Source organism: Oryctolagus cuniculus, chromosome 6 (assembly GCF_051225735.1).
Source record: "Oryctolagus cuniculus isolate XC-2025 breed Fujian yellow rabbit chromosome 6, ASM5122573v1, whole genome shotgun sequence".
Taxonomy (NCBI): Eukaryota; Metazoa; Chordata; class Mammalia; order Lagomorpha; family Leporidae; genus Oryctolagus; species Oryctolagus cuniculus.
In genome coordinates this window covers 141885600-141907521 of record NC_142872.1, presented here as the reverse complement: position 1 = coordinate 141907521, position 21922 = coordinate 141885600, and positions in this window count along the sequence as shown.

Below are 21922 nucleotides of genomic sequence, written 5' to 3'. Positions count from 1 at the left end.
AACTTTATGTACATGAAAAACAGAGGGAAATAAAGAAGAATCACATGCCCCACTTTCAGCTAATATGAAAAGTCTACATTCTATAACACCTAAACATACAGTACAGCACATAAAAGTGATGAAGGTCCATTAGTGTAAAGCCAGAGGAGATTTTATTCTCTAGTTTCACTGTGAATTAGACTAGGCTGTGGTCATAATTTATAGATCCTCAAGCACAGAAATTGTGGGGAAACTTGACCACACTGTAAAACAAAGATCTGTGTCTAATTTTGCCACTGCAAATTCTTGAAGAAATGTGACAACATTTTCATATCACATATTTCTACTTCTGTCTTGTACACCAGAAGAAATGGATGAGTAATTCAGCTGAACACTCAGCTTCTGTGTTTCAAATGCTAATCAGAGCATTTCATGGGACTTATTCAGATAAGGCGCTTGTGACCAGCTCTTGGGTCCAGAACTCTTGTGACTCTTGTATTTTTCCCTATGCAGGAGAAGATGCAGCACAATTTACACTTATTATAATATGCAGGAGAAAGTTTTAAAATATTGCTGTATTTTGTAAATATAAATAATGGGTAGATAGAATATTAGTAAAAATTAAAATAATAAGCCACATATATATTTTATTTTTTTGCCAATTGAAACATATAAAAGTTTTGCTGCTAAACATGAGTGTTGTACTACAGGTAATATTCTACTACCAAACATTTGATGACACATATTCATTTTCTCCTTTAAAATATTTTTCAGATCCAGAAAAGAACAGCAAAAATATCACAATCCATCCTACAGAAAATAACTCTAAAAATAGAATGACATCTTATATCTGTTTTATTTCTTGTTAAAACCTCTAGTTCCTGAATCCCTGGAGTGTAGTCTACCCTACTATGTTCTTTCTTCTTTCTAGAAGTTCATTCTAATGCTCCTCATTGACACAGATAATGTATGTAACTTGATAAAGTAAATATCCTTATATTTTTATTTTGGGGCTTACTTTACCCTTGCTCAGGAATGAACCATTATGCCTTAATGTATGGCTTCTTCAGTTATTTTTCTTTGACGTTAGTTTACCCATAGTATCAAAAGAAAAAAATCCCTGTAGGCATTCACAGTTATATTTTACTCTAATTACAGAATTCTTCAGCAGTACACTCTGAAACTTTAACTTTCTGAAATGGATGTTTTTGGGGTAGATTAAGGTGACAGCTATAACACTGGGTTGGACTTTGAAGTGTTTAAAAATTCCTCCCCACAAGATAAGCCTGAACCTGAATTTCAGCCAAGAGTCTGTAATTGCCTGAAAGTGTGATGTGTTCCATTTGTTTCTTCAAAGTTTCTTCCATTTTATCCACAGAGGCAGAATGTTCCTCTTCCTCGTTCATCATTTCCATAACATTTTCCTACCATAGAGTTTGGGAGGGTGGAGTGTATCATTGAGTTGGTTGATATAACTGTGGATTAGCCAGCCAATCAGTACTTAATTACCTGTGAGATGTATTTATAGTGCTTTTACCAAGAAATGTTTACTGCAGGTTGTCCGTTCCTAGACAAAAGGAGCCCCCATGAAATTATCAGGAGACAACACAAGCAGGGTGTGTTTTAAAAGCCAAACTAGAGGGCCTGGCGCTGTGACTCACTTGGCTAATCCTCCGCCTGCAGCGCCAGCATCCCATGTCCATGTGGGCGCTGGGTTCTATTCCCGGTTGCTCCTCTTCCAGTCCAGCTCTCTGCTGTGGCCTGGGAGGTCAGTGGAAGATGGCCCAGGTGCTTGGGCCCCTGCACCCGCATGGGAGACCAGGAGGAAGCGCCTGGCTCCTGGCTTCAGATCAGCATAGCGCCGGCTGTAGCGGCCTCTTGGGGGGTGAACCAACGGAAGGAAGACCTTTCTCTCTCTCTCCCTCTCACTCTCTGTAACTCTACCTGTCAAATAAATAAATAAAAAATCTTAAGAAAAAAAGCCAAACTAGAAGAAATCGAACAATGAGTAAAATGATTTTTAAATCACTTTATGGACATATATTTATATGAGATAAGAACCATCCATTTCAAGTGTATAATTTTTAGTAACATGATAGTATTGCACAACCATCACCATAAATCTATTCTAGAATATTTTCATCTCCACCTGAAAGATCCCTTATGCCCATGTACATGTAATCCCCATTCCCATCCCCAGGTAGCCATTAACTACTTTCTGTAGCCATAGATGTTATTTTTCTGGAAACGTCATATAAGTGGAGTCATATACTATTTGGGCTCTAAAAGTTTGACTTTATTTACTTAGTAATATCTTTTAGGTTCATTCATGATATAGTATATGCTAATGGTCTCTTCATTGCTGAGTCATATTCCATTGTATGGACTGATTTTAAATAGAAGTGATTTTAAAACTCTGTTGTTCATCAAACCCTTAAAAGCTGTAAAGGTTGGTGAGTGATTAAGCCTAGTTTCCACAACAATCAGTCAATGCAAGGGACCCTATGGCTAAAAAAGGTTTGAAAACCACTCATCTGTGGGACACCACACGGTTCATTTGGACCATAATGGGACAATTTTTTTAATTGGGGTTCTGTTACTATGTACTGTGTTGCTCACTTGAAAAATAGTAGGGGATAAAGGAAACATAGCCTCTGTACTGTGACCCCTCATAATTGTCCTTCAGAGGAGATGAGCTTTAAACAAATACAATATTTGGTTCAAATTGAGACAAAGACTACTAAAGCAAATCATGGGTCACTGTAAGGATGAGCAACAGAGCCATTCAGCCTCGTCTGAGACTCAGGGAAGATTTTCCTGTAGGACTTGAATTTAAGCTGAGATCTGAAGGACAAAATATTTGGACAGGTTTACTAAAAACAAAGAAGTGAGTGTTCTGCTCAAAGAAAACAGACTTGGGAAGGATTGATGCACTCAGGGAGCTGAAAGGATGCCAGGGTGGAGAAGTACGTGATGCAGAAAGGGGCTGGGGAAGTAGCAGAGGCCAGTTCATGACAATTGGGGGAGGGGGGAGCTTGAGAATTGATGCGGCTTGTAGTATATGAAGTAAGATAGTAGTATGATTGCCTTTGTGTGTTCTAAAAAAAAATTCTGACTATTGTATAGAGAATGGACATTTGAATAATCTCAACTATTGTAACTAGTAAAATGAGCTCATTTTAAAGGAATTTCACAGGTAATTTATCCCCTGATACCTAATGTATCCTCATTCCCTTGAACTGTGTCTGCTCTTCTGGGTATTTTTCCAACAGATTTGAAATCAGGAGTTTGAAGAGATGCTAGCACTCCAGTGACATTTGCAGCAGTAGTCCAAAATAACCAAGATGTGGAAACAGACAAATGTTCAGCAGTGGATAAATGGGTTAAAAATTTGCAGTCTATACATGCGATGAAATATGATTCAGTCATAACAAAGAAAGAAACCCTGCTATACACAAACCTATGAACAAACCTTGAGGACATTATGCTCAGTGAGATAAGCCAGATACAAAAGAACAAATACTGGAGGATTTCATGTGTATGAGTTTATCTAAAATAGTCAAACTCACAGAAGCAGAGAACAGAACGTAGCTGCCAGGGGATGAGGGTTGGGAGAAATGGAGAGTGGCTGGGAGGTTTCAGTTATGCAGGATGAATACATTCTAAGATGCGTTATACAGTGTTGTGTCTGTAGTTAACAACACCATGTTGTATACCTAAAAAGTTTCAAAGGGTATAGATTATGTTAAATGTTATTACTACAATAAAAAGTAACTATTGGGCAAATGAATAAATAATAGTAGACAGCCTCCCTGAATTTAAGGATGGTTTACTTTTCCTATAAATGATTCTTGGTTGCCATAATGGTGAAATAATTCTAAGCATTTGCTTGCTAATATGTTTATTGAATAGCATGAGTGAATTAAGAGGTAGCATGTGAAGAATAACCGATAACTCTGAGTCTATACAGGCAATGCATCCCTATTTCATCACAGTAAAAGAAATAGTAAGGATTCCACAGTGATTCACTGTTCATATAGCTAAGATAGCACATTGCTAACTTCTGTTCAATTAGAAATGCAAACCCACATAACAACAGAACAAAACCAACCAACCAACCAACCAAAGAAACCATTGATTATTTGAAGAAGAGTACAAAGAATCAAGTAGACTTTTCCTGATGTCAAAAATGATTTGGGCTTCTGACTCTTGCTCCTGGTAAAACTGTATGGAAGAATGTTATTACATCATGACTGTTCAACACCTGCTGAGCAATGTCTTCTTTCATCAACCTTGAAATTGGTCCTTTCATCTCCAAACTCTGCAAAATGTAAAAACGTTTCCCTCTGTTCAGGACTATCTGGAGTGTAGAAACAGATTCCAACATCCCCTGCTGACATGTTTACCAGGAACACTAGTTCTGCTGTCTTCCCCTATGAAAAACACCATCACCCTTTTCAAAGCAAAAAACTAACATCTTAGGACAGCAAATCTGAGAGGTTCTTTCAAATTAGCACCAGTTTTCTTTTTTCGTTTTAGTATTTTAGAAGTCCCTACTTCTGAAACATGCGTGAGCCATTTTAGAATTTATTGTGTCAAAAATCTGAACTAACTACCTGCCACCATTCATCAAAAGCTTGGAATGGGTTTATACTAGGTATGAAATGTCCCTCTGGATTTTTAATAATGGATTAATAGTGCTAATAAACGTTTGGGGCAAATGAAGAAAATATGGTGGGATGTTTATTAGACTCACTTCTAAGAACCTGGTAAAATTAAATGGAATCATTTAATGATTGAATGTGCTTGTTTACATTTCCAAGCTGATTAACTTAAATTTAATCTTTGTTTTCTTTCATTAGATGCTGTGGAAGTTCTGTCATTACTTTAATTAGATGCATTAATAAGGTTTTAAGACACCTCTGCACACAACTATTTGCAAATTCAAGAAAACGAACCTAAATCTGCTAGGTGGAAGTCTTATTTCCAGTGTGTTAGCTGGAAGTTAGTTACATTTTTAAAAGTCTTTAAAAATATTGCTTTTAATGTATGTATGAGAGTGTTTACTGGAATCAGTAAGGAATCATAATCCATTTTAGTTCTCATTTAGATCTCAGAATGTACTGCAGCTCCCAGTAGGAACTTAAGATCCTTATCTGCATTTCATGTAATGAGCCTAAACACCACAGTCCTGAAAATAAAGACAAAAATTAAACAAGTATGGATTTGCTGCTACAGAAGAGAAAAAAAGTCTGCATACATTCTCATAACACAAATCCCATATTAAGTAGATGTTCAATTCATATTTATCTCAAAGGAACATAAAACTTGAAGTTCATTTTGAAATTGGCAGTCTCTCTGAAACAAGATGAGTTCTTGTAGGCCCTGGGTTGTGTGCTGTGTTTAACCATTTCAAATGTGGAGCAACGATGGATTCTTTGACTTAAAATTTGAGATGGGTGTGAAAACTTTGCACAATTACATTTGTCTAAGTTACATATCTGACCCATCAGTAATGCAAGAATCTATGTGTTCACCTGTGGAAATCATCGAGATACATGGAAAATATTTCAGTATTTAGTGCTTTAAGCTTCGTGTCTAACTCTCTTGTTATTAGTGACAACCTTATTTGCATTGATGTAATTTTCTTCACCTGGGAATTACCTTTTTTCTTGCACACCTGCATAACAGAACTTGAGCACAAAAACTAAGATTTATAAATATGTAATTGGTAGCATATATCAGCACGAACTATAAGGTTTTCTCTTAAGAAGCATTATATAATAAATGACTCCTATTAAAATGGTCTAATTAGTTTTAAGTATTTAACCAGCATTAACAAAGAGATTCAAAACCCAGCCTACCTAGACTGCATATTAGCTTATAATGACTTAGGAGTAATCAGCTTTCCCAGATGGCTTCACAAGAAAGAGAGGAAATAAAAAGAAGATGGTTTGAAAACCAGGTAACTAATTATATACAGATTATTTGTAAACAGCTTCTCTCCTTTGAACAAAAGAAACAAGCTTCACTAAACTGAGCTGAAGCACACAGTGCCAAATACACAACAGAACAATTCTGCCAGAAGTGTGGACCTGTATGATGGATGTAGTGATGAGTGAGATGCTTATCTGGGCAGTGATCAAAACCAAACTGATATTGGCTGTAGCTAACTCGAATGACTGAGCTTTGGGGCAGTTGGGAGGAGTGTGTATCTCTCAGTCTCTCTTTTTGAACAGAGGCCTTTGTCTAAATTCTGAGTGAGACGCTGAATGGCAGATGAGTACATTCTTTCCTGCCTGTTTTCTGGTAACACAGCCTTCCAAGGAGGCTTTTTCCTCTGTCATTCTTTCCTACTTTGAGGAGTTCTAGGAATTCATAATGGATGAAATTGGAAACACTAAAAATTTTATTCCACCTTTTATGGCTTCTTTAGTAATGCTCTCAAAGTTAATCTTGGAGTAAAATCAGTCCCATGTTTACCTTGAAATAAATGACATATTCTGAGAATCAATTTTGCTTTGTTTTTTAAAAGATTTATCATTTATTATTTGAAAGGCAAAGTTACAGAGAAGCAGAGAGAGAGAGAGAGAGAGAGAGAGAGGTCATCTGCCAGTTCACTCCGCACACCAGAGCTGGACCTATTCAGGAGCCAGGAGCTTCTTCCAGATCTCCCACGTGGATGCAGGGGCCCAAGGACTTGGGCCATTCTCCACTGCTTTCCCACAATAGAGAGCTGGATCAGAAGTGGAGCAGCCTGGACTCGAACTGATGCCCACATGGGATGCTGGCACTGCAGGTGGTGGCCAAACCACATCCTCAGCCCCTCAGTTTTGCTTCTTGATAGTACTGTACTAATTGAAGTTTGGTTGAAGTCAGTAGTGGTTGCTATATGTCAAGTATTGAATTAGTGTTTGGTTCTCATTTACTCATAAAAAACCTCCTGAAGGAGATATTGCTCATATTTTAGAGATAAGAAGGTTCAGACTGCCCCAGGTTAAGCACTTATCCAAGTTAAACAGCTAACAGGTAAGATGACAGGAATCCCATTCTCCTGACTCCCATGCTCCATGTTCTAAATCATCCTGCTACCCAAAAGAAAAACATTTTCATGATTCTCACTTCGTGTATGAATGAAAACGGTTACTCCAGCTGACAAGCATTCTGATCACAGAAAGCCAAGATGTAGCAGGCTATCCCAAAAGCCCGACATTTCTTCATCCACCGTGTTGAAAATCTATACTGTAATCAACAATCATGGGCATCTTCCTCAAAAATTGGGTTGATGTGATAATGATTGTGAATTCACTTACCTATATGCTGGTCATAAATAATACCCTTTTATTCCAAATTGTTCATAGAAAACTTTTGAAATGCTTTGCCGAAGTTCATCTTCCACATCCAAGTACAGCAGAGTACATTCTGGCAATGGGGAAAACAGAAGATCTTTAGGAGAATGTTTCCACTTCATATGTGACTTTTGTAGAATGAGCATAGTGAGGACTAATTTCACTAAAATGTGCCTTAAATAGTTTTCTTAAGGCATCAAGTAATACCTTGCTATATAAGTTGTATTCTTTTGGATTATCTGGCATGCGACTATTTTATTTTCTCTATCTCAATTGATAACTGATAGGGATATATCTCAGTTTGTGGGACCCTCTAAGAAAAAAAAATGCAGCATTATAGAAAAATACTGATTCAAAACGGAGTATTTAGAATTTGCAAAGAAGTCACAATAAATTGCAAACTGGGCAGTATGGCAAATATTCTAAACATCATAAAATCCAGAGAAATAAAAAATATTTTTGTTAATTAATTGCTTACTGAATCTCTGAAATATTTTTTCCTACATTTTTTGGCTTCAAATATTCTTACTGCTGCTGTGGTTTAGATGTCGTTTACCCCACAAGGGTGCATGTGTTGAAATCTTGGTCCCCAGTGTGTTGATAATAGCAGGTGCTGAACCTTTAAGTAGTAGAGCCCTGTGGGAGGTGCTAAGATATGCTTGCAAGGGATTAACAAGGTTTTTGGGACCCCAATTAGTCTCCAGTTGCTCTTTGCTTTCCTGTCTTGTTATATGATCTCTCACTCTTGCCCACACTGCTGCCATTGAGAAGCTATCTGCTATGGGGCCTTCACCAGCCTGGAGTTGATGGAAGCACCATGCCTCAGAGCTAAATACACCTCTTTTCCTTATAAATTTACTCTGCCTCGGGTACTTCATTATAGTCAAGAACTAACACAACTACCTCTTTAACAATCATTTTATATTTGTGTAGCAACTAGAAGTATATTTAGTAGAAACAGCATTCTGAAAACATAGATGATTATTTTTTCCTATTATTGACAGTTCAGAAGAATTTTTTAGCTCTATTACTTGATATTGCCAATGTCAAATATTTTTATCACTTTTGTTAAATTTTGGCTAAGCTGCTGTTTGCAGCAGCGAAATTCTATATGAGTGCCAGTTCATGTACCTGCTACTCCTCTTCCCATCCAGATCTCTGCTTACAGCCTGAGAAAGCAATAGATGATGGCCCAAGTGTTTGGACCCCTGCATCCATGTGGGAGACTTGGAAGAAGTTCCTGGCTCCTGGTTTTGGATGGACCCAGCTCCAGCCATTACAGCCATTTGGGAAATGAATCAAAGGGTAGAGGACCTTTCTCTGTCTCTCCCTCACTCTGTAACTCTGCCTTTCAAATATATAAACAAAATATTTAAAATAATTTGGATAAACCTCTAACAATTTTCCCCATTTGCATGCAGTAAGATTTGGAAGAATTTTCCAATAGAGTAGCCTGTGGCTCCAGGCAATTGTTTTCGTTTGTGACTGTTTGTCCTATGTACCAAATGTTTTAAAAGAACTCCAAAATGAATATTTTGTGTGAAATTCGCTGACTTTTCAATATAGGTAATGTTTACATATTTAAGAAACACTATGTGAATAAGCAAAAGTTTTATGGTGGTCTACACAGAGGAAAATTAAGTTACTGCAACTATATTCAACATGTATTTTATTCTTGTCATTTACAGTTAATATTAATTTGCTTTTTATACCATAATACTAAAACAATCACAATGTTTTGTGCCAGTCTATAATTTACAATGCTTACATTGTCATTTCATACATTTATAATGCTCAGTGTTTGATTCCAAAATGCAAATGTAGGGGGATTAAAGGAGGGTGACATATGAGGGATCTTTGAAAATTTCATGAACAATGCATATTATAAAGAAACTATGCATGGATTTCAAAAATTTTCGCACCAAAAAATCAGCTTATCTTTTCATTCTGTGTTTACAGACTCTTTGAAGTAACCTCCTACGGTTTAAGTTGGAATATGGTCAATGCATCTACCTCACAGGACAGACAATAGCCAGAGAAAGCCAGAGAGAAGCCCTTCTCCTACTTGACTCTGTCTCAGAATGGTCCTAGAATTCTCACATCTATTCATGAAGAAATATTCTTAGCAAATGAAGAATAAAAGAAATGTCCTAATGTAACAGAGTATCTACCAAAAAACAAAATATCAAATGTCAAGCTAAAAGGTAAAGTATTGAAAGCTTCTCCCTGAGATTAAAAACAGGTAAGGATATTTTCTGTCATCTTTTTTTACCAGATATTTTCTGATAAAATTTCAAGTGGGAGCCCATTCAATTCTCTTATTAGCATTTTTTGTCCAATTTCTCTTTGGTTTTATTCTGAGATTCCTAAAGGAACATTTAGGCTATGACTCAGGATTTAAGGCTCTATAAAAGATTCCTTTGTCAAAAAAAAAAAAAAGCTTACTCAATCAAAACAGAAAAACAGAACCACAAAAGATTTTTAAACTACTTCTCTTATTGCCCTTATTACAATATATGCCTTTGCATTGGGACTAATTTCTCCAGTTGTTTTAATTTCCTTTTTCCTAATTTTCTCTGTGTGTCTCTTAAATTTTGGTAATAAAAATCTTCCATGAAGTCTCCAAATAATTCCATAAGCAAACAAAATTCAAAAACTGAACTTTTTTTATTTTTTAACTAGTAATCCATAAAATAAAAATAGTCATATAGTTTATGTATCTTTATAACATTATCTCACCCACTGAAGTTTTCATTTCTTTGGGGGAGCTTGAATAAAGGATGTAGAATATATAAATGATAAAATAAATGTCTTCAGTCCCTGCAGTACAAGCTCTCTACTACTGAATAACAGATTGTCCAGAAATGTGGTGGCCAAAAACAATAAATACTTACTAGCTCACAGTTTCTGTCAATCAGAAACTCAGAAGCAGTTTGGATGAATCCTGTGATAGTGCAATTACAATATTTCCCTGGATTGTCATCAACTGAAGGTGGAACTAGAACTAAAGGACTTTCTTCCAAAGATTTTGGTCCCCAATGTTGTGGGATGGAGGCTTCTCTTTAAGGTAGGGCAACTGGCTTCTCCCAGAACAGATGATCCAAGAAAGAGAGCAAAAGCGTAAGAGAGCAGGTAGCCTTAGTGCCATTTATGACCTCATCTTAATGGAGACACTCTTTCTTCCCTCCTATCTTTTTAGCCAGACAGACCAACTCTAGCATGATGTGAAGAGTTCTACACCAGAAGATGAAGGCCAAGGGATGATGTTGAAGGCTAGCTACTGATGCAACAAAGGAATTCCTTTCATATTTCACCTTAAAGGTTCATTTCATTTTGGAAATAGCTGGCAAAATCAATCAAAAGAGATGAACCAAAAATATTTGCTGTATTTTATGTCATAGATAGCTAGCCATCTTCATGAATTTTAACAGTGATTTTCCTATTAATAAAAATAGAGAAATTTTTAATTAATTTAAATATGGGTCTAAGTGTATGTAGCCAATTTTTGTTTATTCTTTAATGTAGAGGGATTTTATATTAGACTCTATTTAATATTGTACACTGACATAACGAAATACTTGGTCAAGAGTTTTATATTCTTTCAGAATAAGTGAAATCCATAGTAGATAATTTGCAAAATTTTGTCACTGCCATCCAAATGAAACAAACAAAGCCCAGACATATTCTGAGTGAATTAACTGAACCTGAGTCTATAGCCCAGCTACTGACTCGGTCATAATTAAGTGCTAATCTCATGGGTGTGCTGTTTTGTGAGGCAGTAAACCAGTTTCCTGAGTGGATAAGCAAGGAGGTTGAAAGCCAAGGAGCTTAACCTATCAAGGAACTGCATTTTCTTGTGGAAAAAGAGCAGACCTACCTGTTTTGGCTATTAGGATAGGAGTGAGAATTCCTAAAATGTGAAAGAATAAGTCTTTTTAAAAGTTGGGTAAAGGGAACTGCGGGATATAGAAGAGTGTTTCATATGCTCATAGTCTATATTAAGTGTCTTCTGTAGAATTCAACAATAAAAGCATTTATCTACTTGTCAAATACCTTCTACCTGTAAAAGATCTTCTATATGAGCACTGACACTCTTAAATATTCAAGGTAAAATGAAGTACAAATTTCTTCTAGTCTACCAACAGTTCCCTAGCCCACTTCCACCATGAACCTCCAAGATGAATGAAACAAGATCCCAAGAAGTGAAATAACATGTCCAAATCTAACTGTCACTAAAATAGTCAATATTCTGACTGGATGGAAATCGAATTCTAGTTATACACATACTATTTGATTCTGAGAGCTTAAATTGTATGGTTTGATTTGTTCATCAGTAAACCAAAGAAATAATCCCAGTGATTATAAACTCAACCGAAATGAGCCAGGCAGTGCTATAGACATCCCTCAAAGAGTTTTTAGACTGTGAGAGAGTTAAAGATTAAGTTTGCCGTAGGAACTACAACTCTGCTGTAGTTTGGATGTCTCTATTCCTTCAAAATTCCTGCCTTGAAATCCTTTGGAGGATGATGCAGCCTTTGGAGGACGATTAGGTCCTCAGGACAGAGCCCTCAAGAATGAGAATAGCACTCAAATAAAAGAGGCCCAGAGAAGCCTGTTTTGTCCCTTTGCTTTCTATCATGTGGGGATACAAGGGTAAAATACTGTCCCCCCAAAAGGGGGATTTTAACAGGGACTAATTGATTTTTGAAAGCCCCATAAGTAAATAAATAAATGAGATAATTCCAGTCATTAGAATGCTCTGAAGAGAACAGAACTAAAGGCACAGTGAGGATGGGGTATGACAAGCTGTTCAGGGCCCATGGGAAGAACATGTGCCTTCAGCTAGCAGTTACAGCAGTTGGAGAGGTTTTTCTGTGACTCTGCACTTGAACTGAGGCCTGAAGAAGAGGTAAAGCCAGTCATAAAAAATCCCAGGAGGAGAGAATTCCAAAGAGAGGCCTGGTCAGGATCCAGGCAGATGTGAGAAAGGATCTTGAAGACAGCAAGGAGAGTCACAGAATAGAATTTAGGTGATAAGAAAGAGTCAGATGTGTCAGGTGATTGGATTTTATTTGACCTGTATCAGAGAATCTCAACAAAAGGCATGATGGGATCTGATTCAGACTTTGTAAGTTTTCAGCTCTGGCTCAGTGGTTCTTTGGTACGGAGGCTATCATGTGGCACTGTAGGAGATTTTACAGCAGCCCTGGCTTCTACACACTAGTGGTCCCCAAGTTGTGAAAACCGAATCATCTCCAGACATTGATGCAGGTCCTGAAACAAGGGGCAAACATCTTTCCTGCAGGGCATGAGGGTGGCAAAGATGGCACCGAGAGGAAGTTAGATGGGCGGAGTCCGAGTTGTTTACAAGAAAACTTGAATGGGCACAGGCATCAGTAAGAGAACAGCACATGAACCTTACGGAAACCGAGCGCATGATAGGGTAACCTTTAAAACGATTGGCTGGCTTCTCTTCCCCTCCCTAGAGCTCTGTGGTTTTTTGCTTTAAAAGAGGCTCACTGTGCAATAATAAACGAGTTCTTGCTTGACTCCCCATGGCGTCTGATTGTCTCCGGGATCAAGGGAGGCTGGGGAATGGGCGAGCAGCGCACTTACCTTTCATCAGACCCAGTCCATTCTCGTTCAGGTGGACTAAGACCCTGCACTTTCCCAGTTGCAAACCACTGCTTTACAATTCTATTTTTGGTTTCTGCGTGGAAAATTGGCTGAACAGTCATGGGCCTGGTGAGCATGGAAGGAGAGACTGCTGTGAGGCTGTTGCAGCACGTCCAGGGAAAAGAATAGGACTTAATGGTGGAGCAGTAGAGACTGGGAGCTGAGGGGGTGCAGAACATGTTTTGGACGTATTTTGAACACTTAGGAAATATTTTGGACTTTGAACTTATTTGACATAGATGATACATCAACTGTATATCTCGATTTGCCCAAAAGAGACATGGTTCACTCCTATTTTCCTAGTATAATTATTAACAGTGCCCATTTCCAGTTTCCAATGCATCCTCATTTGGAGCATAAAATTACAAAATTACATGGTTTATACAAGTGACAGCCCTGAGATATCTTTTGTATTTTCCTTCTTACCATTTTTATTTAAGGGTCCTTCATTCTAGTCTTTTTTCACTTGATGGAATCAAAAGAACATAACAAGTAGTTATTAATATAAAGTAAGGAATAGGGTAATTCAGAGTAGGATGGATAGGAACTATTCTATGCACTGGTCTACTCGTTTTTCATGGTGAATATAGCTTTACAATTTAAATTACCAGTCATTTCTGGCTTTTTATAGACAACATCTGGGTAAAAAAGAATGAGGTATATATAATAGCAATGCACATATTCATTCATTCCATTTAGCATGTCAGAAAGGGCCATTCTCTTTTAAGTTCCGTAAATTATGTAAGATACACATATTGTTAGACATTTTAACAAAATGTGAATTTGTGAAATATTTTTTTAATTTACCAGTTAAGATAATGTGTCATTTTCTTAATTTTGCTGTGACTAATTAGTCATTGGAGTCCCTGTTATTTTTAATAAGGTCAAGGAGTGTATAATGTTCTTAATTTTTCTGAGACTAATTAGTTGTTGGAGCCCACACTACTATTAATAAGGTCGAGGAGGTGTTGATGCCCATGTGGACTGGGAGGAAATTTGCCAGCGATATTTTTAAAACAATACATTCTTTCAAGGCACAAAACAAGAGGAAGGGAAAGAGAGGTCAGAACAGAAAAAACTGTCTCAGCACAAATCCATTCCCATTGCTGGAGACAACTGACTGAGCAAACACACATGTCTAGGAGGCAGTATGTAGGAATAGGTTACATTCTAGGTAGAGCACTACCACAGCATTCAAGGACTCTTGCAGGGATTTATTTTTCATTATTCTGAGTTAGAGAATGAAACGTCAAGAAAGTTTACCCCTGTAAAGTTGTTCCTATTATCATCCCTATTTTTCAGGTGCAGAGTCGGAGACTTGCAGATGTTTGAGTAACTCATGAAACATCACCTGGCACCTGACAAAATTCCCACCTGAACAACCCTCTTTCTTTCTATCTTACCTATTTGCATTGAGTTCACAATAAAGAGAAGTCTTCTCCATGGTCAGACAACTGACACTGAGAGCTGTGAGTTGGTTTGCTTAAGGACTCATCCACAATGAGTGAGGTAAGGACTTGAATGCAAGTCATCTAATTTTTAGTGCAGTTTATACAACACCCTTTGGATGCTGGGACTGTTAAATTCCAAGGAGTTACACTTGCACTTTCAGCAAACTAGCATAACTTATTCATTTTTCTCAGATGGTCTCATGAATATTTTCACATAGATTAAAGGAAGAGGGATAATGTTCAATTCCATCATAGAGACCTGGAGTATTTAAATGCAATTGTGTGTGTTCTGCTTCTTGAAGCACATGTTGAAGCTTCATATAAAACTTTACTATACTGCCTTTACCAATCCAGAGAGAGTACTTATAATTGTGTAATGTTTAAATATTAGGACTTTGGATTTTGAAAGTTTGAAACTAAATTCTAGTTCATCTCTTGGAACTTTCTGACTCAGTAACTGCATCTGTTTATCTACAAAATGAACATAAGCTGGTCTCAAAATATGATATCAAGGACTAAATAATACTTTCCATAAAAGTAATTATAACAGTAAATACCCAGTGGATAGTATCAAATATTATTTACTAAGGGTACTATTAAAAGTCTATGTAACTACTTGGCCTTTTTGTGCGTTTTGACAATGAAAGGTCTTTTTTGGATGTACCTTGAGAACTCATTGCTGGATCTTACCAGTTATGCAGAAGTGAGATAATTAATATAGATCCTGTCCAATAATATATCCACAAAATTTTCTTATTCTCTTTAGAGTCACAAATATTTTTAGAGCTCATAGGAATTTAAGAATAACTTATTGTTATCTTCTTATTTACAGACTTGTACTATATTGAGTCTAAGGACTGACCCAAAGTCACACAACAATGGGACAAGGTATCTGGCTCTTACTTACTTGTTCATATGTTCTTTCCAAAATAACCATCTTAGCTCTCTGTAACATGTACAGCTTAATTATTTCTCCAGTGAATTCTTTGGTTCCAACAAAATGCAGTACAACAGAAACGGCTCATTTTATTGCTATAGTGAATGTACTTAAAAGAGAACTCAAATTTTAGAATAATCATTTTTTTTTTTTTAATTTTGGATAGCCAGCTTCTTCTGTGTTACCTTTAAATATGTCAAGAATCTAAATATATATTGATAGTAAGTTTGCCTAGGGGAGATTTAGTTTAGTCTAATTGGCCAAACACTTCCAATTTATTTCTGCTAAACAGGCCTTTGATATGGAGAGATTTATTACTCCTCTTTTTTTCTATCTAGAAGATAAATACAGTCCGAGATCAGAAGAGACTTTTTGTAAACCCAAGAAGGTTTTCAGATTGATGGTTTTTTATGTGTCCTATCTTGTACTGGGCTTTAGCCCTGACCCATTCAGTGTGCTTTAAGTATATTTTATTTCACGTTCTTTTTACATCTTTCTTTGGGTGACTGACCTATGTCTCTGTTCGTTTCTTCACTAATTTGTGTTAACTGCATATTGTTTAAACCAAGGGATTAAGTAGGGAGTCTGTATTGCTTAATAAATTTGCCAGAAGCTGGGTAAACCAGCTTGCCTCTGTTCAGGGAAAGCATGAATGTTTTACAATTCATTCTTGGAAACATTATGAACTCATACAAAAGAACTACTTGCTGCCTTGGATCTTGGACACCACAAAGGACTATTCAATTAAAGCTTCCATTCAATCATAACTGAAAACAGTATTGGGTGAGAATAGGCTTGTTGCAAATGGGTAGTTGGGTAACAGTCTCTTGATAATCCCTTCTTGATCAGTTCTGTATGTGTCCCATATTTTAATTTCTTTCTTTATTATTTCATCTTCTTCATAATGTCTAATTATAATTAAATCACACACTAATAGAGATTTTTGGAAGGCACCCTTTCTCCCAAAGGAACTTGACTAACTGGCTTTCCACCATCTTCCATATCCATTTCAACTTTGATATTGTATCTCCACAGTTGCTTCTTCCTATCTCTCTCACCTTTTCGTGAATAATTTGTACCAGAGAAGGCTCTGAGCAATAAATTATATTAAAGACTCCAACCTCAAATACTTCAGTTCTAACCAATGTAAACTAGTAGAAGACAACCACAAACACCTACCCTACATGCCACCTCTATGCAGTATAAATCAGCATATTCTCTAACTGGATCCATCAGAGTCTAACTCAAGGTGTTTTTAGCCATTTTAAAAACCAAATCACATGCTTGATACAGAGCAGCATGGATGCAAAGTTGAACATAATATTATCCATTTGGATTAGGAGACATAGGTTCCCAAGCATGGAGATAGAAAGAGAGGAATTTGGAAAATCACAAATGTGATAAACATAGCTTATTTGCAGATATCATGTATTGCTATGCTAAACATCATTTTTAGTCAATTTTGAGCACACTCCCTCCCTCAGGTAAAATATAAAGTATTATTCTTTTATTGATCTCTTACCAATATACTAATACATACCAGTTTACGAAAGATTTTTATCCTGAGTAAATCACATCACTACAAGTACTAGTAAATGTTTCAAACACTTGGAAAATGATTCTTGATGAGCTTTGATAATTAGAAAAGGGGAAAAATATTTAAATAACTATTAAACAAACATAAGCACTAAGCCTTTGACACCTAGGGAATTAATACAATGAATAGTGCGATGTGCTGTCATCTCTTGTTAATTATTTTTTGTCTAGCTTCTTAACAAATATGAATTTGTATGTTCCAGGCAAGGTGATCGAAGGTAGGGCTTTTGTATGTTTGTGAAGGCTGATTAAGGCTTAGCAGTTGACTAACAAATGAGCACAGTTAATTAACTTAGTTAATGTCAGTTAATGAGTAATGAGTTCATGAGTAAACTTAGTGAAGTTTTTGTTTTTCTGAAATTGATCGTAATATTCACCTTTTAAGTTTTGCGTAAGAATGTGAATTATTATCTTTGAATCCAATTCATCATCCTATTCATAGGTTAAATCATTACTTCAATCTGTGATTCCAAGACATTGATGATCATGCCTAAAAATAAAGAATGCACATAATGTCATTTTTATACATGAATTGAATTAAATGCATTTTACAATGACCAAGGTCATTTTTTAGAGAGAGAACAATGTTACTATGAACCTTAAAACTTGTATCCCCTGTTTCTTCTTGCCCTGATATTTGTTTTTGAAATTTGATTTACCATAATTCTTAGAGACAAAAATGCAACTATAGATTTGTTGGCAAGTTTAGATTAAGCAAAAACCAAGGTAAGATATTCAGGATCAACTTTTGGAATGGAATTTTTCTAACAAAATGTTCTTTTTATTTTATTTCCTAAAAATTAATTCTTACCCAAAACAAGATGAGCACCTTTTACAAATGTGAAGTTTGAGAGATGAGGCAATAGGCTCACCTCACTTTGTTTTGTAAGTTAGGTCTATCACAGGCTTCTTCTTGTCAGGTGTCCATTAACCAGAAAAGATCTGTTTTATCATATTGTATAGCAGGAACTTTTAAACAATTCATCTATCTCAGCAGAGTAGATTTTGAAAAGATAGCATAGTTTACTGGGGCTCATGAAGAACAGAAAAATGAAATACAGATTAAACATTCTGGGTTACTTTTAGAGTCTTTCACATTAAGAAAAAAATAGAAAATGCCTGCAAAAGCCAAGGCCAGGCCAGGCTGAAGTCAGGGACCTGGAAGTCATTCCAGGTTTCTCATGTGAGTGGCAGGGTCTCAACTACTTGGGCCATCACCTGCTGCCTCCCAGGGTGCACATTAGCAGGAGGCTGGAATCAGGAGCAAAACCAGGAATCAAACCCAGGCACTTTGAGGGATGCCAGCATCTGCATCCCAGGTGGCATCTGAACCTCTGTGCCAAATGCCTATCCCTTGATTTTTTTTTTAACTTTTTACCAGCACATAAAAATTGTACATATTTATGGGGTAGCCTATGCTATTTTGATACATGTATACATTGTGTAATGTTCAAATTAGGATTTCTTTTATAACTACTTGCTATGAATTGAACAGGATTTGGCTCCCCTAACTCATACAGACTTTTAAACTCCAAAGACTTCTGTTAATGGATTAAAGGTGGAGAATTGACCTAATTGTGGCTTCTAAGAGGTAGGCCCAGTGGGAGGTATTTTGGTCATTGGGACCTAACCTAAGAAGGTACTTCTCTGGAGAGGTTTGGTTTTTTTCAAGCCAAGTGTGGCCTAGCTTCTCTCTCTGCTACCGAGCTCACCATGTGAGCCTCCCTCTAAGGCATTCCTCCACTCTCATTGAATGCTAAACTAATTAATGGGTCCTCTGATCTTGGACTGTAAACCTCTACAACTGTAAAACAAAATAAACTTTTCCTGTAGAGTATTTACACTCAAATACTTCAGTTAGAGCAATTAAAAGTTGACAAAACCCTCCTCAAACGTTTATTATTTCTTCATGATGAAAATATTCAAAATCTTTTATTTTAGTCTTCTAAAAATAATATACAGCACATTATTCTTAGCTGTAGTCACCCCACTAGGCAATAGTATACCAGAACACCATTTATCTAACTATAACTTAGCACCCAATAATCAACATTTTCAGATCCTTTGCTTCTCATCTCCCAATCTTCTGGTAACATCATTCTACCCTCAACTTCTAGGAGAAGCATTTTTTAATAGTTCCACATATGATTGAGCTCATGTAGTAATTATCTTTCTGTGCCTGGCTTATTTCATTTAACATGATTTTTTGTGCATTTTACTTAGCATGGATAATAATTTTGACATTAATTTTAGTTTGCTTATAAAATGACCACCCAAAATCTTTCTGATTATGCTAGTAATAAAGAAATTTATTCATAATTTTTGGTAGCAAATGATGGGAACTCAAGTTGAACCACCTTAGGCAAAAGGATTTATTGGCTCATCTAGTCAAAAGGCAGGCAAAAAATTCTAAGTCTTAGAGAAAACAGGGTCCTAGGGCAGATTATTTCCTTAAAAAAATCAGTCAGAAAATGTTTAGTTTCATGATTGTGGTGATAATTTTCCAGCTGTATACATATGTCAAACAAAAAAATTTAAATATGTGTAATTTAATGTATTTTAATTAAACATCAATACATTTGTAAAAAGAAAGTAGATAGAAGGAAGGAGGGTGGGAAGAAAGGAAAGAATGAAAGAATGAAGAAACAAAAATGAAAGTTCTCGAACTTGCATTTCATAAGTTCACCCTGCAAAGGCACTAAGACCTGCAGCCTTTGACAAAATCCCAAGTGTTCTAACAGACCTGGCTTCAATCAAGAGGCAGTGCTAGCTCCTCACTATGAACAGTGATGTGGGGTCTTTGGAAGATGGCCCTTCCAAGCTGGTCCCATCCACAAGGTTGGATGGAACAAAGGAGGTGCCATTATGATCAGCAGAAGCATTTGTGTGTCCTGTGTTTGCATGTCTAATTCTCATGGGCAAGATACACAGATGAATGTGAACTCAACAACATTAAAGAGAGGTCATGCTTGGAAGAAGACTAGTAAAAGCTATACCCTATAGTTCGGGGTGGTTTTTGTTTATTCAGTATGAGAGTGTTGAAAACTCATGGTCAGGATCTTTTTATATATTAGGAAATCTTTTTAAAAAACTGCCATCCATTTTCCCAAGACAAGGCATGCCATGGGGAGGAGGAACAGTTTGAGAAAAGGAGAAGATTTACAATAATTATGAAAATATATCATTCTTAAAATTCCTATATAAAGATTGCTATAGTAAACCCAACAAATATTGTTATTTAAACAATAGACAAGCTTTGCTGCAAAATGAGGGGTGCAAAATGGCAAAACACATACATATCTGTTATTACAATATATTCATACTTGATGGATAGTAGTGAACTACAGAGAACATTGTGATTTTGGAGTGGTTACTAATCCAATTAGCAAAATACTGTCTGGTTTCTCTCCACTTTTTTTCCCTTGGAAGAACTCTGAGTCATTAGTTGGTAAAGCCAAGAGTAAAAAGGAAAAAGGAAAAGGGAGAAGTAATGGTTTCTGATCCATTATGGAAGACTCTTTAAAGTTTTATGCATGCATCTTATTTAATACTGACAACCCTGACTCTTATTCACCACCACCTATTTTACAAGCAGAAGCTGAATCTTAGAAGAATCAATCCAATTACTTATATTTAATCAAGATAGTCATGCTAAATCTCTGAAACTCCAAAACCTGTGTTCTTTATCTTATGTCATTCTCTTTACCATTTACAATCTGGCAGAGAAAAGAAAGGGCACCATTTAGGATAACTATTTAATTCTATAATTTAGTGTGGTTAAGCTAACTCCTGAATTTCTAGTCTTGTTTGCTGATAGTCCAGTATGTCCCTTCCTCTCCATTTTCCTTTTGCTTCTGCATTTCCAGATAGCCAGAAACTCCTATAGGTAAACATATCATTAATTGCGGGCAGGGGAGGGGAAGACACCTCTGGATTCTCTTTTTCATTGATCCTCTTGATCATTCATTGTAAACGTAGGTATGGATAAGGATAAAACCATCTGCTAAAATTTCAATGATATAAGATGAGAAAAATTAATATTTAGTTTGGTTCTGCTGTCTATACTACTTTCATCAGAAGTTTTATTGTTATGATCACATTTAATTTACACAAACATGGATTTATTATTTTTATCTTAACTATGTGAAAAGCACAAAATCTAATGAATTTACCTACTCACTAATTGGTGGAATCAAATTAAGATCTGATATCAACTTTCAGACCCATTCCATATACTACATAGTTATTACGTATGTTACAATTATGAAGGGTTGTACTGTTGGAAAGTTTGGAGTGTAAACTATTCTGAAAGACTTGATTGAACAAATGTGAGTATAAATCAAGGTCCTGATTTATTCTAGTCACTGGGCTGGGTCCTGAGATAAAGAGAATTGGAATTGGCCTAGTATGTATGATTCCACTAGGGCTGCTCACATTCCATTATGGAGCACTGGGTTCTAGTTCCTCTACACCCGATTCCAGCTTCCAGCTAGTGTACACCAAGAGAGGCTGCAGGTGAGCCCTTCCCAGTCACGTTGAGTACTCAGGTTGAGCTCCCAGTTCCTGGTTTTGGCTTGGCCCAGCCCTGGCCATTGTGGGCATCTGCAGAGTGAAACAATAGATGGGAGAATTATCTTCGTTGGTGTGTCTGTCCGTCTGTTTCTACTTCTCTCCCTCCTCCCCCATCTGCCTTTCACATAAATAGTTTTTAAAGATGTTTTTAAAGAGAACTTAAACATTCCTCACCCTTCAGGAGCTCAAGATATTTTGCAGGAGGCAGAATGGGGTTAATTTGAATAGATCAGATGGTAACACAATCGTAGAAGAGGTACAAATAAATTAAGACCAAGTATCTGATCTCAAGAAATCATCTTATTGTAAAACTACACATGTATATGTTCATTTTTAACTTATGTTTTAATTTTTAACCATGT